Genomic DNA, 13127 nt, shown 5'->3' on the forward strand with positions numbered 1-13127 from the left:
GCGGTTCCCCTGTGCTAGATCTCTTTCACTTGCTACAGCGGTTTGAACAGCTGTCAAAAATGTTTCTGTTGAAGTGAATTTAATTTCTGCTTGTGTATAAAAATGCGATTTGTATGCAAGTGGTACTTCTTCACCTTCATTAAATGTTAAATAGGTGAACCCGCATTGACCCGAAATGATCCGGATCACTAAGTTGCGTACATTTACACATGTTTGTAAATGTTTAGTTGCTAACATGTTTGTTTGGAGTGAAGGCAACATTTCTGTGTGTTCTTTTGTCCAATTAATGATTTTAAAATCAGGTTTGAATAATTTGTTGAGAGGTTTAACCCTTTCTGCGTAGTTAAGAATGTAAGTTCTTCCGCAATGTAGGAAACCTAGAATTGACTGTAAGTTTTTCAGCGTTTTTGGAGGTTGGAGCAGCGCACACTTTTCTAAAATTTTGGCTGCCAGGCTTTCGTCTTCACTTGATAGTTCATATCCTAGCGAAAGGACGTTGAGATTGGCAATTCTCGATTTCTTAAAATTGAATTTATACCCATCAGAGGCGAAGCCAAGTATAATGTTGTTCACCCTGTTCAAGTGCCTATCCAGGTCATCATCTGTCAGATAGATATCATAGACATAAGACACTGCCTCATCATCATAGGTTTATAGTAACTCTGTTACCCTTGCTGAGAATAACCCAGGACTATTCTTGAATCCTTGAGGGAGACAACAGAAGTAACGCTGTGTCCCCATTATTGAGAAAGCGGTCAAAAACCTACTTTCAGGTGCAATAATTTGATAAAAGAAACAATTAGAAATATCGAATGGGGTTTTATATTTTTATGCACAATGTTATTCATTAATGCTGTACTGTGTGCATATTGCACTGCAAATATTTTGCAACAAGAGTTTAGATGTCTGTAATCCAATTCTAGATGATATGTATTGTCTGGTTTGGAGACAGGAAACAAGGGATTGTTCATTGATGAGGTGCATGTTTTAATCACCCCCTGGTATTCAAGTTGATCTAAAATCTCCGTGACCTGTTGTTAGCTTCTTGCTTAACTGGGTACTGCCTATGTACAGTTGGTTGATTTTTCAACTAGATTTTATGGTGAGTAGAGTCCTCATCTCATCCTACATGATTTTTGTATAATGCTGGGGCAACTGCCCATTTCCTGGCATAAGTATATTTTAAATGTACTGGAATATGATTAGAGAAGGCTTGCATAATGATGTCATCGCCATGTGGGCACTCCCTGACAAATTCTGGTGGGCAGTCTTGTTCAGCCAGAAGTACAGCCAGAAGTATATCGTAACCCTTAAATAATCGCTCCCAAAGAGTGCTTTCACTTTTCTAGGTATGTCTCCCTCCATCCGGAGTGTTATTTCATATAACCTATGTGGAGAACTAACCCTGGTATCTGCAGTTTCAACTTGAATGTCCTCATCCAAGTCCACTGTCTCCAGAAGTCCCTTCAGGTTCTGGCGAGCTATTGATACTTCTACTGTGCTGTCCAACATTGTCTGAGCCCATTTTCCGTTCTTGAGTTGTGTCCTGAAGATCCTCGGCATGTCTGATTTTTAGACCTGCTACCTTCTTTTTGGTGAATTGAGGTTTTGGTTTGCTTTTCTGAACGTGTTGATCATCTTTTCTGACCGTATCTTCTTTCGGATTTCTGTGACAAAGTCTGAAAGGTACGAGAGGATCGTGTATCAGTATCTTGATATATATCAGGTTTTCTCAAATTATCCCTATTCTTGAGTTTATACCTCCTTTCAGAGGGCTCCTTTTGAGCAGACCTACCTCGGGAATGAGAACGTTTCTCTTTGGAAGTTTGTTTGCTATTTTCTTACTTCTTTTTGGAATTGGTAGGAGTGGTTTTTAGTAAAGACCTTTTCAGGACTTTCAGACAGTTGTGGTTTCACTGATTTCCCACCCAGACTGTCTCTGCCTAATTCTTCATCTGATTTTTCAATTAATCTGGGTAGTTCTTGTTGTTGTTCTGGTACATCAAATTCCCTTAATTTCTGGCGGATTGCCACTGATGCTGCTTCTCCATTAATATTAGATAATATTATTGCTGATACCTGGGTGAAATTTTCAGTAACTTCATACCTAAATTCAGAGCAGGTTCTGCCCCATATTCGTTTTGAATCTGTTTCAGGACGTCAGGTATTACCGCCATAGATGGAACACCATGTGTTTTAGTTTAGATAGCAATGAAGACTGTACCCCAAGAGGTGCAGTCCTCCAGATGTGGTTTGATCCCCATTGGTAAACAGATTGTTAAAATTCTGTGTTTCTCTTGAGGTCTAGTATTAGGAAATACTGCTTCGATTAGAGTAATTTTCTGAGCTATCCAGAACGGAATTTGTTCATGTTTAGTGGGTAATATTCTAGTGGCTACATGTAAAGTCTGCTCTGTAGTTAGTGTATTCCCCTGGTGAGAGGTTTGTGGTGGAATAACTATTGCAGGTTGGACTCTCAGAGTCTGCATGACATTTTGAAACCAATTGTCTGTAGATTTTGATTAACTCTTTGAGTTAAGCTAGTAACTCTATGTCTAACATGTCTTCAACGTCAGGATGTGGTGTATAGCCAGCTAAAACAGGCCATGTTGCTCCTGGTCTACCTACTGGACCGAGCCTGGTAATGTAATTTAAATGTTTTAGGGTACCTTTAAACCAGAGTTCATGCTCTTGGTATGTGAGTGGAATTTCAATACCTTGGAAAGGAATATATTCATCTGGTGGATCATCTTCTTTGTAGAAGTGAAACAAATGTGTTACTGGATTTGTTTCTGGGAATACTATCCATGAATAGAATACCTCTGTCTGGTGATATTCATGTGCCTCTATCACAAAAACTGCTCTATCACCTCTTGATGATAGGCCATGTTTTATAAGTTGTATAGTCATAGCTTTCCTTAAATTTTGCAGAATGATTACCGCATTCATGTCAGTTTCATAAAAACCTGTTAAGTTAAAAACTGGTATGGCGTCTCCGCCTGCAACTGCTGCCAAGACGTTATCTCTGTCAGCCATTTCAATGAAAGTTTGCAGAGCAAGCTTCAAGGAAACAAAGATAAGGTGTACAATATTTTGGAACACTGTATCCTTCAACGTTGACCAAACCAAAGAGCTAATTTATAAGATTTTCGTCCTACTCAGCTATGGCGGATATTTAGCCCTTACCCACTCCAGAAGTCTATTGGAGTATTATGAGTAGAGGGTCTTCGAGAAATTCACGGCTGAGTTACTTCAGTATGTAGCGTTAAATTAGTGCCTTACCAAACCGTTGGGCGCCATGTAATGTAGTTCCTATATCCCTAATAGGCTCTGCGCATTAGAATAATATACACTATAGATTTGACATAGGACTGGTCAGTATGTCTCTATCGAGTACATTAAACTTAATTGTGTGTGCCAGCTAACTCATAGGTCACTAAAACATTCTCGAATACACAAAAAGGGATTAGTCTCTGACAATCGCATAAACATGACAACTTTGTATCCCTTAGAGTCAGAACAATCTTTAGAGTCGTGAAAACAATAGATAACTATTTCACTCAGTCAATCGTGCATGCTTCATTTCTACAGAGTTTGCACAGAAATAGAGAGACGGGAATTTCAATAAAAAGAGCTTATTGAACAGTCTTCTTTCTCATGCAAAAGAGGTGAACTGCTACAATCGTTAGACAGATTGTGAAGTATAATGCATACAGCGTAAACAGTAATATAAAATAATACTATAATAGCATTGTCTGTTGCTATGACATATATAAAAACACATACACAAATAACAAAGGTTAAATCCTCAGCTGGTGCTTCTAAAATATGCCTACCCCAGTGTAACTAACCTAGGTCTAGTACAAGGGAAGACATAAGTGCTGTCTTAGCTATATAATTTAGTTTTGCCAAGAATTGCCAAAGGTTTCTCTAAGTTCGAATCAGCTCCATACCTTAGAATGAGAGAGGTTGGTAACTCTTTCCCGGGTCTCGATTTCCCAACACCCCGCAATTGAGTCAGAAACATTGGAGCTGAATTCTCAGCAGGAGAATGACAGCTTCTGGTCAGTGCGTCAGCTGGGGAGTTGGCTTCCTTCGGTACTTGCTGTGGCGAGCTGCGTCGTGCAAGTAGGTAGTCGAACTGCACCGAACCACACCGTGCTTTGCCATAGCAAGTGAAGGTATATTTATACCTTGAAGGTGTTTAGGAATGCCAGTATTGATGTAAAATTCTGGCATATGAACGTCATGAATGAACCCCTAAGGAATAGATGTTCATGCATAATAAATGGAAAGGGGCGACCACTCGGTCCCCCCGAACGTATGGTAGGGTGCCCTGACCCCCCCGGGAAACCATTTTGGGCGGGAGGCGTGTCTCAGCTGGTATGCCCGAAGCGGCGTAGCCGGGGCGCGCCTTTTCCCGCCCAAGAGGGGTTGTCCTAGACACCTACACCGTTGGCCACGCCCCGTAGGCGGATCGGAGGAGGGTACACGCCCTCCCGAGGAAGAATAAAAGAGCAACAATCTAAGGAAGCATCCTCTTGTTCCTGTGCTTGGAAGCTGCACCTCATCGTTGCACGTGAGCCCGAGACGGAACAAGGAGCCAATTTTGAAACTTGTAATTTTTGTGTTTCTCCTTTCAGTGATTCCGAAGCTTTGGATCCAGGACCTCGAGTCGGATAGCCATGAACGATGCCTGGCAAGAAGGTCGGAAAGAAGGTGGGGACCGAACAAATGCTTCGCATGCTGGTGAAAGACATGGCGAACATGAAGAAGCAGATGGCGGCAATGAATGGTACAGGTAGACCAAAGAAAGTCATCGGGCCAGCATTGCCAGGAGTAGTCCCTACCGGGAGAGGTAAAAGGGCCAGGAATAGGGCGGCAGGGGGGGAAGCCCCAGTTCCCGAGTCTCCTCCAGCAAGCCCGGTCAGTCCAGTGGAGGCCCCAGTTCCGAGCCCGAACGAGGGGCAGCCGATCCCTGTGGTAGTTACACCCGTTAACGAGGGGGATATGCCTCCCGAGCTGGCCGCCCAGTTGGCGGCGTGGTTAGGCAAGAGCAACGAGGGTGCTGTGGCACCGGGAGACACGGCCGAGGAGGCCAGGTTAATAATGAAGCAGTTGCGGCAATCGAGAGATGCTGCGAAGGCACCTTGTCCTCTTGTTTCCCCGCAGAATCCCTCGGAACAACCGGCGTCGAGCGTGGGGAAGGCAGCAACAACAGATCCAGCTACTGGTTCGGGTAAGCAGCCGTTGCCAATGGCGGGGGAGGGATCGTTACCCTCAAGGAGGGAAAAGGTGGTTCAACATATCCCGATGGATGTGAAAGAAAGGATTTGGGCGGATAAATATGTGAACATGTTTTCGCTGTTGACTGATCACTATGAGATAGAGCATGTTAAAAATCAGAAGGAGTTGTTACATCCGAGTGTATGGCGTGCAAAAATGGCAGGTTTCAGGGTAGATGAAACGATCGCTAATTGGGCCAGAGCGTTTGGAATGTTCACTGCAATCATGGGGGAACGTAGGCCTAAAGTATTGTCGGGATTAGCTTGTTACCAGACACGTATAATGGAATTTTATGAATCGTATGAAGGTAATCAATGGATGGGTTATGATAACAAATTTCGTAAGGCCAAGGAGCACGACTCATCCCTGATGTGGGATTGTTGCGACTCCATTTCCTGGCAGAAGCAGGTTATGCCGAACACGACGAGGTCGTCTTCTTTCGGCGGGAACGGGGCGGAGCCTTCCCGCTATGTTATGGCGGCGCCCTTTTGGGCGGGCGCCAACAGTGATCAGCACAGAAGGAATAACGAGAACTCGGGTAGAAAAGGGGTTTGTTGGAGCTTTAACAGGGGCAAGTGCACTAGGCCACAAGGGACATGCAAGTTTAGGCATGAGTGTGCAGGGTGCGGACAGTCTTCACACCCCGAGAGTTCATGCAGAGCCAAGAATGGTGATACAGGAGGTAGAGGAGGGGCCAAACAGGTCTAACATCGACCGAGGGGCACCGTTACCTACTCCCGTTGACATCATGGCGATGATCCCTTGGCTGAACGAATACCCGGATCATGTCTCTGCCGGGGTGTTGCGAGACGGTTTCTCATATGGTTTCCGCATCCCGGTGAGGGATTTTCGGGGGGAAGCACAGTGTAAGAAGCAACTATCGGTTCAACAAAATTCGGCAGTGGTACAGGCAAAGATTGCAAAGGAGGTGGCCCGAGGTCGGGTTGCGGGTCCATATTGAAACCCGCCTGTTGTTAACTTTGTTTGTTCACCGTTGGGAGTAGTCCCCAAGAAGGACCCGGGTGAGTTCAGGTTAATCCACAATTTGTCCGCTCCTAAGGGTCTTTCGGTGAACGATGCGATTGACCCGGGAGTCTGTTCGGTGCGGTATGCATCGTTTGATGAGGCCGTTGCCATGTTGAATCGCTTGGGGACCGGAGCGCTGATGGCTAAATCTGATATCGAGTCAGCGTTCCGGTTGCTCCCGGTACACCCACACGATCAGCATCTCTTAGGTTTTGTGTTCCAAGAACGCTACTACATGGATAAATGTATGCCGATGGGATGCTCCATCTCGTGTGCGTATTTTGAGAAGTTCAGTACTTTTTTGCAATGGGCGTTCACCAGAGCCACAGGCTTTACGCAAGTTATGCATTACCTTGATGATTTTCTGTTCCTGGGGGCAGCTGGGGACACGGAATGTGCACAGGCTTTGAGGGAATTCTGTAATCTCATGGAACATTTTGGCGTGCCACTGGCACCAGGCAAAACGGTAGGGCCATCTACTTCACTCGAGATTCTGGGAATTGAGCTCGATTCGGTAGAGGGGTGCTTCCGTTTGCCCAAGGAGAAGGTAATGAAATTTATAGCCTCACTTAAAGTATGCCTCAGCGAGAAAAAAGTAACTCTCCATCAATTGCAGCAGGCTGTGGGTCAGCTTAACTTTGCCCTGAGAGTGATACCGATGGCTCGCCCCTTTTCCCGCTCTATCGCACAAGCCATGGTTGGCCTCAAAGAAGGTCACCACCGCACACGACTGTCAGCAGAGGTTCGCCAGGATATGCGCATATGGCTGGCATTTCTGGCGGATTTCAACGGTCGCGTTGTGTGGAACAAACCGCCAGCTTCCTCCGAGGAGCTGGGGTTGTGGACCGACTCGGCGGGGAGTGTGGGCTTTGGTGCCATCTTTGGTAATCAATGGTCGGCACCAACATGGCCGACGTGGTGGCACGATAGTGGGCTCACAGGTAACATTGGGTTTCTTGAGCTGTTCCCCATTCTGGTGGCCTTGAAAACATGGCCAGAAGGGTTTCGTGGTCGCACTGTGGTGTTCTGGTCTGATAATATGACAGTTGTTGAATGTATCAATAATCAGGCAGCACGCTGCAAATGGATTTTGAGATTACTGAAAGAAATTGTCCTGCTGTGTATGAGACTAAACGTCCACTTTAGGGCAAGACACGTGCCTGGGGTACTGAACCAGGCGGCTGATGCACTCTCTCGTTCCCACATGCAGGCCTTCCGGGGTTTTCTGCCCTCAGCGGACTTGGTGGCGGCACCATTCCCCGAAGCTCTCTGGTCTCTCGGTGCCCCGGATTACAAAACCTCGTGGGAGAGAGTCTAGCACCCAGGACAAGGAAGGCATATGAAGGGGCGTTCCGTTCCTATTGGGAATTTTTGGGTTCAACTAGGGGGGAGCATTGGGGGCAGGAGGAGTATGTCCTGAAATTTCTGGTATCACTGCATCAGGCAGGCCGAACACTGGCAACAGCCAATAGGCACAGGGCCGCCATTACCTTCATGGCACAGGCTCATGGCATCCGGGACCCCACATCATCCTTTCTCGTAAGAAAGGCCCTGCGTGTGTGGCAACGCCTTGAGGGTCGTAGAGTGGATGAGAGGCACCCGATAGGTCTAGAAAGGTTGTCCCTGTTAATGTCCGTACTCGCTGCAACATGTTCATCTCAATCAGAGACAGTGCTGTTCCGGGCCGCTTTTGCATTAGCATTCCATGGGGCTATGCGGGTGAGCGAACTGGTAGCGAGGAATAAGCAGGATACGGGGGGAGGTCTGTGTCGAGAACACATTCAAATTAAGGGCGAGACGATGGTAGTCTCAATAGCCAGGTCCAAGACTGATCAGGGAGCGATCGGGGACTGTGTGGTAGTCCAGCGGATTCCAGGGTCTCCCATGTGCCCGGTAAAATGCGTGGAGGAGTATTTAGCGCAGAGGGCGGCATCATGGGGGGGAAGCTTGCTGAGGCACACCGATGCCACCCCACTGACTAGGTTTCAGTTCCAGCGGGTGTTGACAATGGCAATCGCAGCAGCGGGCTTGAACCCGAGCGATTTTGGGACCCATTCCTTCCGGATAGGGGCTGCTACAGAGGCTACAGCCAGGGGTCTGAGTGTTGAAAAGGTGAAGCAGTTGGGGCATTGGTCCTCGAATTGTTATAAAAGGTATGTGCGGTTGCACATGTTGTGAAGCCAATGTCATGCACTCACGCTTCTTGTTTTCTGTTTGGTTTACAGTTTCGCGAGCAGGCTTTGCGGGGCGGACTGTGCAGTTGACCCGACACCTGGGGACCAGCGGTCAAAGATCACCGGCTGAGGGAAGAGTGGTGTGGGTCGTTGGCCACTCATACGTGAGGTGAGCCGCGGACGTATTCAAAGCAGGTGACATGATTCACGTGGCTGGGGAATACGGGTGCAGGGTGACCTTCCACGGAAGGGGCGGACTCTGTATTGACCAGTTTCAAACTTTTATGGAGGGACTGCTAGGGCGGACGAGGTCACCGCCGTCTGTAATCATAGTACATCTTGGGGGCAATGATTTGGTTACCATTGGTCGACGAGTACTTCTCGAGTTAATTTTATCCACAGTGAGTTGGTTGGCGAGAAGGGTTCCGGGGTGCACGATTGCATGGTCACACATGACTCCTAGAAAGGTGTGGCGGGGGGCCCTCTCTGTGTCAGCTTTGAATCAGTCGGTAAGGAAAGTTAATAACAAACTTAGTAGGTTGTTTCGTTCAGGCCAGTTGCATTGTATTCCACATGGATGTATTCGAGGGGATCATATGTATCTTGAAGATGGGGTCCATTTGTCCCGGGAGGGGAATGTCTTACTCATAGAAGACTTCTTAGCTTGGTTAAAGAGTATGTGTAGCCATGACCTTTAGTAGGAGTTTGTGGGGGGTCCGGATAGCCGGTCAACTATCCGGCCTGTGGCGGTAAGGTCATGATCGGTGACCAGTAATTGGAAGATCCCTAGAGGTGGGGCGCCACCCATTATGGATGGGAGCGCCCGGGGGGAGGCGGCCATTGGCCCCTCACACGGGGAGGTGGTACCCCTCTAAGGATGGGGCCGCCGAAAAGGGAAGGCGGTTATAGGCCCCTCCCAGGGGAGGAGGGGCTACGGGCCCCTCCTGGGAATTTCCCGGGGCCAGGACTTCCGCGACGGCGGATGTGGTAAGCAGTGTGGGGTGGGAGGGGGGTCTACGCTACCTTCTAGACACCTCACACGAGTCCTCGGACGACCACTAAGATGGCGTCGAGTAAATATGGGGCCCCCGTTAAGACAAGGGAAATTGGAAGTTGGCACAGAGGTACAGTCCTCTGTGCGCCCGCCCCTCACAAGTTAAGGGGGGAGTTCTGGTATTAGGGATCTGACACCGGTTACGACCTTGCCGTTGGCCCGTAATGTTAGGATGTACAATTTAATTTTGAGTATATGCATTTGCAGGATGTTTAGTATCGGCTAGGAGAACCTTTGTATTAGAGCTGTGTTAAGGTTAGCCAATAAACATCGTAATGTGAAAATGAAATTGTACATGATATGAAACTGTTATTTTAATGTTTTAATTTTGTTTCATATTTTAATAAATACGGCCGGGAGGGTAACTCCCTCCCGCCTTCCAAAAGTCAAGAACTGTGTCCGTCTTCCCATCCTTGGGGATTGTGTTGGGAGGGGGTGACGGGTATCCCGGCCATATGGAAAGGGGCGACCACTCGGTCCCCCCGAACGTATGGTAGGGTGCCCTGACCCCCCCGGGAAACCATTTTGGGTGGGAGGCGTGTCTCGGCTGGTATGCCCGAAGCGGCGTAGCCGGGGCGCGCCTTTTCCCGCCCAAGAGGGGTTGTCCTAGACACCTACACCGTTGGCCACGCCCCGTAGGCGGATCGGAGGAGGGTACATGCCCTCCCGAGGAAGAATAAAAGAGCAACAATCTAAGGAAGCATCCTCTTGTTCCTGTGCTTGGAAACTGCACCTCATCGTTGCACGTGAGCCCGAGACGGAACAAGGAGCCAATTTTGACCCACCCACCAGCCCCTTATGGCAACGATTAGCACTGCAATAAAGTCGATTAACGGTGATATTATCTCTTTTACAGGTTGTTTTAATAAAGTCTGGATTGTCTTTTTTGAGGATAATAAAGTGGTTGCTATTTAGCATGTTCTTAGGCGAAGTATCACAGCTAGTTGAATGATGTGTTACTTGTGTAAATAAAGGTTATTGTGTAATATCCAGTATAACCGTTTATTCTGTCCTCAGTAGGTTAAAAATGTCGTATTTATTTTGGTCGGGCGGTAAGGTCATGATCGGTGAGCAGTAATTGGAAGATCCCTAGAGGTGGGGCGCCACCCATTATGGATGGGAGCGCCCGGGGGGAGGCGGCCATTGGCCCCTCACACAGGGAGGCGGTACCCCTCTAAGGATGGGGCCGCCGAAAAGGGAAGGCGGTCATAGGCCCCTCCCAGGGGAGGAGGGGCTACGGGCCCCTCCTGGAAATTTCCCGGGGCCAGGACATCCGCGACGGCGGATGTGGTAAGCAGTGTGGGGTGGGAGGGGGGTCTACGCTACCTTCTAGACACCTCACACGAGTCCTCGGACGACCACGAAGATGGCGTTGAGTAAATATGGGGCCCCCGTTAAGACAAGGGAAATTGGAAGATGGCACAGAGGTACAGTCCTCTGTGCGCCCGCCCCTCACAAGTAAGGGGGGGAGTTCTGGTATTAGGGATCTGACACCGGTTACGACCTTGCCGTTGGCCCGTAATGTTAGGATGTACAATTTAATTTTGAGTATATGCATTTGCAGGATGTTTAGAATCGGCTAGGAGAACCTTTGTATTAGAGCTTTGTTAAGGTTAGCCAATAAACATCGTAATGTGAAAATGAAATTGTACATGATATGAAACTGTTATTTTAATGTTTTAATTTTGTTTCATATTTTAATAAATACGGCCGGGAGGGTAACTCCCTCCCGCCTTCCAAAAGTCAAGAACTGTGTCCGTCTTCCCATCCTTGGGGATTGTGTTGGGAGGGGGTGACGGGTATCCCGGCCATATGAGTTCTTGGAGAAATCAATATATAGGCAAGGGAAAGTCCCTAAAGCTTAAGAGTCTGGTTTTCCAAGAAGTCATTGGGACGTAAATGAACGGATGTAAGTAGCCATGCCTGTATTTCGGTAGCATGGACTATGCCTAAATAAGAACTGGATTTCTATGCCTATATAAGGGCAATGTGAATTATACTTATAAAAGGGCATGAATCAGGAAATGTATACGGAATTTAAATCGAAACACAACTCACCCGTCCCCAGTACCTGCTGGTCTCGCACCCTGTTGCGGTTGTGTTGTGTCCTGTCGAGCAGTGTCCGGTCCCCCGACGCTGGCCACATCCTCCATGTCGTCCAGCTCGAGCTGTGGTGCTATGCCCCTACCTCCAGTCTGCATTGCTGATTTCCGGTTGGCAGAGAGTTTCTCCTTGGTCCACCTTTTGATGTCATTCCATCTCCTCTTGACTTCTTCCATTGTCCTCTTGTGCTCCGCGACAGCATTCACCTTGTCCACGATGTCCTTCGATATACCGTCTTTGGTGCCCAATGACACGTTGGAGGTGACAAACAGTTGTTGATGGTGTTCCATCACCTCCGTGACTATGATCCTGTTCACCTGCAGACTGAACTTTGTCTTTCTTTTCTTCTTGTCCTTGCCCTTCCCTATCCCAGAGGTCCCGTGCTCATCATCCGGGGTGTTTGTGGGGTTGCGCTCGTCCTCTGCGCCTGCTCTGGCTGCCTCCATGGTTCATGGGTGTTGTCCAGTTTGTATTTGGGTGTTTTTTCTACTTTTATTGTGATTTTTCCCACCTGCCAGGTGGTATGGCAGGCCTGGCGCTGCTTATCGCTGGTTTCCTCATCACCCTTGGGCCCATCGCAGGTTTTTTGGTGTTGTGGTTTGTGTTTTTGTCTCCATCGAGGTGGTTGTATCGCGTACATTGGCCGTGGTTTCGGCAGACTATCGCATGCAGTGCTGTGAATTCCACGTTGACACTGGGTTATTTTCCCGCGATCGGCTGCGATGTTGAAAGTTGCTTTATGCCACTCTTGCAGTAGTTATCACACGTTCTTGTGAATATACCCCGTAATTTAATGCTGCAAGTCTCTGCTAAAAATCAATGGCTTTCGTGAGCTCATTGTTTCCCTTTTAGTGGCCTGGCAAGAAGGAGGTGCCTGGAACCAGCATCACATACCTCAGAACAGTGAGGCCACTTGTTAAATTGCTACTATGTTTAAGCTTTTCTCACTTCTGTGTTGTTAAATTTAATTTAAAACACACAAAAGGTGAAGGAAGTAATGCTAGTAATAAGTCTAAACCTCCAGCAATCGCTAGGAGTAGCATTCTAACCCATCACTCTTCTGCCCACTGTGTCAACTCATTTTGGACCCAGCTATATGCAAATCAGTCTTGACCCTGCTCCAATAGGAACAATCCAGCCCAAACTGACGGTCCTTTCTTAACCAGAACATAATCAGCCCAAGAATGGTTTTGCCGTGATTGGGGCTCATGAGCTGGTGAAACTTGGTTCCACTGGCATAGGACCCACGCCTGGACATACCCTTGGCTACTCAGGGTGTTAGATAAAACACATAAAATCTGATATGAGGAATACTTGCAAAAAGTCTGCAAGGTCTAAGGCACTTGCTTGTTGGGTTGTTGGTTCATACTGTGTAAAAGTGATGTGTGTGAGAAATTCTAGTTTAAGGATACAAGGGCACTCAGAAATTACTATGTCCCAATTGTAACAAACAGGTCTTCCTCTTCTGGTGTCCAGGGGCCCCT

The sequence above is a fragment of the Lissotriton vulgaris genome, chromosome 3_1, assembly GCF_964263255.1.
Source record: "Lissotriton vulgaris chromosome 3_1, aLisVul1.2, whole genome shotgun sequence".
In the NCBI taxonomy this organism is placed as follows: domain Eukaryota; kingdom Metazoa; phylum Chordata; class Amphibia; order Caudata; family Salamandridae; genus Lissotriton; species Lissotriton vulgaris.